General features: G+C 38.8%; 1 pseudogene; it reads right to left on the bottom strand.

The window, feature by feature from the left end:
- Positions 1-611: 611 nt before the first annotated feature.
- LOC131820986 (V-type proton ATPase subunit e 1-like) lies at positions 612-2,108 on the bottom strand (annotated as a pseudogene).
- Between the last annotated feature and the right edge of the window lie 2,083 nt (positions 2,109-4,191).

The following is a 4,191-nucleotide window of genomic DNA, read 5'->3' as shown; positions in this document are numbered from 1 at the left end:
TTTGGGGTCAAGAAATATCAGTCTTCCAATTTTGTCCTTCTTTTTTGAATTTGCTTTGGCTATATTGGCACCTTGCATTTTTGTTTTTCCACAGAAGGCAGAAAAATATTTTATTCCAGTAGATGGAAGAAATAAGAAAGTCATCCTGAAAATATACTTTGGTGTAATTCTGTTGGGACAGATATTGCCTCAGAACATGCTCTCCTACTGACTGTCCCCACTGGATTCTGTCCTCTGACAGTTAAATACTTCACTGAGTCCCTTGCTGTGACTAGGCAGGAGTCATCTTCCAATTCACAGGTTCCCAGGAGAGAGCCATGTATTTCCCAGAAGAATAGCACTTTGTAGCCCAGAAAAGTGCATGAACGTTGTACAGAGTCAGCACAGTTTAGGTTTAAGTAGGCAAATAATTCATTGAAATGTAAAAAAGTGACAGGGAAAAATACTGCATTTTAGAGTAATATATTCAAATGTGGTGAGAATATTTAAGGCAGCTAATGGTAGAAAGAGGGGAGTCAAAGAAGGTGGTCTGGGTTTGGAGTTGACTATGCATCTATAGGAATTCTCTCCGTGACCTCAATGATGGAGTACTGGAGAGCAGGTCTTCCTCCTTAAGGCCAACGATACCTGAGGTATCAGATAGTTTCATTTTGTCAACTATGGTCCAAAGAGAGGGTTGAGTTGGGCCGGAACTGCAATCAGCAAAAGAGATAGCAGCAAACTGAACAGGTTACCATCATGGTGATAATAACTCCTCAGTTGGGACCCTTATGGGTAAACCAGGGCGTGCAGAAGCTGAGGAAGCCCCAGCACACACTTACCAAGATGAGAGGCACTGTGAGGCTGTTACATGCTATGGTTGCTGCTGAAGCTATCAGCCCCTGCCCAGCTGCCTCACTTTGGTCCCAGCTGGAAGTGTCCAGCACCTAGCATTTTCTTAAATAATTTTTTTCAAATTATTTTTATTTAATTTTTTCATTTTAATTTTCTTATTATTTCTTTTATTTTAACTCCTAATTGTTTTTTAAAATATTCTTTAGCCTCCTTGCATTTTTGTATGAATTTTAGGATTGGCTTGTCAATTTCACATAAAAATCATGAGGAATTTTTATAAAGTTAGCAGAGAATTTATAGATAATTTTGGAGAGTACTGCTGTCCAAGAAATATTAACTCTTTGATCCATGAAAATGAAATTTATCTTCCTTAATTTCCTTCAGTGATGTTTTATAGTTTCCATGTACACATACTGCAATTTTTGCTCTATTTATTTTTAAGTATTTTATTCTTTTTGAGACTATTGCAAGTGAAATAGTATTTTAACTTCACATTTAAGCTGTCCATTTTTAGTGTATAAATATAAAACTGATATGTATATTGCTATCATATACTACAGCACTCTAAATTTTTAAATTGTCTCTAAGAGTGTTGGGTGTATGTGAGGGTTGAAAATTGAACTTTTCAATATATAATATTAAGTCATTTAAAAATACAGTTTTGTGAACATGGCAGAGAACTAGCAGGCTGAGACTACTTCAGGTAGCAGGAGATCAGCTAGATAGCTTATCTAAAGATTGCAAACACCTACAAATCCAACAGCAGATCAAAGAGAAGAAGAAGAGCAATTCTAGAAACAGAAAATCAATCACTTTCTGAAAGGTAGGACTGGCGGAGAAGTGAATCCAAGGCGACAGGATGATAGGTCACGGGGGGAGGGGCCGGCTCCCGGCAAGTGGTGGAGCAACAAGGCATTAAATCAGGACTTTTAAAAGTCTGTTCTGCTGATGGACATTGCTCCAGAGGCTAAAGCGGGGTGAAGCCCAAGCAGAGTCAGCGTGGCCTCAGGTCCCGCAGGGTCACAGAAGGATCCGGGGTGTCTGAGTGTTGCATAGCTTAAGGGTATTAGAATGGGGAAGCTGGCTACAGAGACAGAGCCGAGAAGTGAGCTCTCAGCTCAGGGTTACCTTGAACCAGTTGCAGACTGGGTGAGCTCAGAGTGCGGCCGGAGGCTATGAAGACGGGAGTGATTGGGCGCTGTAATCTGAGAGCACACTGAGGAGTGGGTCCAAGGGCTCTCAGCTACTCCGGCCAGAGACTGGTAGGCCACCATTTACATTCCCATCCTCTGGAACTCTACAGAAAGTGCTCAGGGAACAAAAGCTCCCGAAAGCAAACCCGAGCAGAATACTCAGCCCGGCCACTGGTAAGGGCGGAATGATTCTGCCTGGCACAAAGACACTTGAGAATCACTAAAGCAGGCCCCTCCCCCAGAATATCAACAATATCAACAGGAAATCCAGCCAAGACCAAGTTCACCGACCAAGGAGTGCAGTTTCAATACCAAGGAGAGCAGCGGAATTCCAGAAGGGGAGAAAGCAAAGCACAGACTCATGGTTTTCTCCCCATGATTCTTTAGTCTTGTAGTTAATTTTTTTTCTTTTTCAATTTTTCTTTCAAATCTGCTATTTTTTTAACTTTTACCTTTTCTTTTTTAACTTTTTTAAACTAATTTACCTAATATATATATATATTTTTTTCTTTTTTATACATCTTCTTTATTCAATTTCTTTTCTTAATTGTTTCGTTTCTTTCTTTTCTTTTTTTTTTTTCCTTTATGAACCTCTTTTTATGCCCTTTCTTCCCCCTCACAATTTCAGATCTCTTCTGATTTGGTTAAAGCATATTTTCCTGGGTTTGTTGCCACCCTTTTAGTATTTTACTTGCTCCTTCATATACTCTTATCTGGACAAAATGACAAGGCAGAAAAATTCACCACAAGAAGGAACAATAGGCAGTACTGAATGCTAGGGACCTAATCAATACAGACATTCGTAATATGTCATATCTAGAGTTCAGAATGATGATTCTCAAGGTTCTAGCTGGCCTCGAAAAAGGCATGGAAGATATTAGGGAAACCCTCTCTGGAGATATAAAAGCCCTTTCTGAAGAAATAAAAGAACTAAAATCTAACCAAATTGAAATTAAAAAAGCTATTAATGAGGCGCAATCAAAAACGGAGGCTCTCACTGCTAGGATAAGTGAGGCAGAAGAAAGAATTAGCAATATAGAAGACCAAATGACAGAGAATAAAGAAGCTGAGCAAAAGAGGGACAAATAGCTACTGGACCACGAAGGGAGAATTTGAGAGATAAGTGACACCATAAGACGAAACAACATTAGAATAATTGGGATTCCAGAAGAAGAATAAAGAGAGAGGGGAGCAGAAGGAATATTGGAGAGAATTTCCCCAATATGGCAAAGGGAACAAGCATCAAAATCCAGGAGGTGCAGAGAATGCCCCTCAAAATCAATAAGAATAGGTCCATACCCCATCACCTAGTAGTAAAATTTACAAGTCTTAATGACAAAGAGAAAATCCTGAAAGCAGCCCAGGAAAAGAAGTCTGTAACATATATTGGTAAAAATATTAGATTGGCAGCAGACTTATCCACAGAGCCTGGCAGGCCAGAAAGAACTGGCATGATATATTCAGAGCACTAAATGAGAAGAACATGCAGCCAAGAATACTATACCCAGCTAGGCTATCATTGAAAATATAAGGAGAGATTAAAAGCTTCTAGGACAAACAAAAACTGAAAGAATTTGCAAACACCAATCCAGCTCTACAGGAAATATTGAAAGGGGTCCTCTAAACAAAGAGAGAGCCTAAAAATAGTAGATAAGAAAGGAACAGAGACAATATACAGTAACAGTCACCTTACAGGCAAGACAATGGCACTAAATTCGTATCTCTTAATAGTTACCTTGAACGTTAATGGGCTAAATGCCCCAATCAAAAGACACAGGGTATCAGAATGGATAAAAAAACAAAACCCTACTATATGTTGCCTACAAGAAACTCATTTTAAATCGAAGAAACCTCCAGATTTAAAGTGAGGGGGTGGAAAAGAATTTACCATACTAATGAACATCAGAAGAAAGCAGGAGTGGCAATCCTTATATCTGATCAATTAGACTTTAAGCAAAGACTATAATAAGAGATGAGGACGGACACTATATCATACTCAAAGGGTCTGTCCAACAAGAATATCTAACAATTTTAAATATCTATGCAGCCAACGTGAGAACAGCCAACTATATAAACCAATTAATAACTAAATCAAAGAAACACATCAACAATAACACAATAATAGTAGGGGACTTTAACATTCCCCTCAATGAAATGGACAGAT

This window comes from Mustela lutreola, chromosome X (genome assembly GCF_030435805.1).
Source record: "Mustela lutreola isolate mMusLut2 chromosome X, mMusLut2.pri, whole genome shotgun sequence".
Classification (NCBI taxonomy): domain Eukaryota; kingdom Metazoa; phylum Chordata; class Mammalia; order Carnivora; family Mustelidae; genus Mustela; species Mustela lutreola.
The sequence above is the reverse complement of the archived record's forward strand: the minus strand, read 5'-3'. Positions and strand labels throughout refer to the sequence as shown.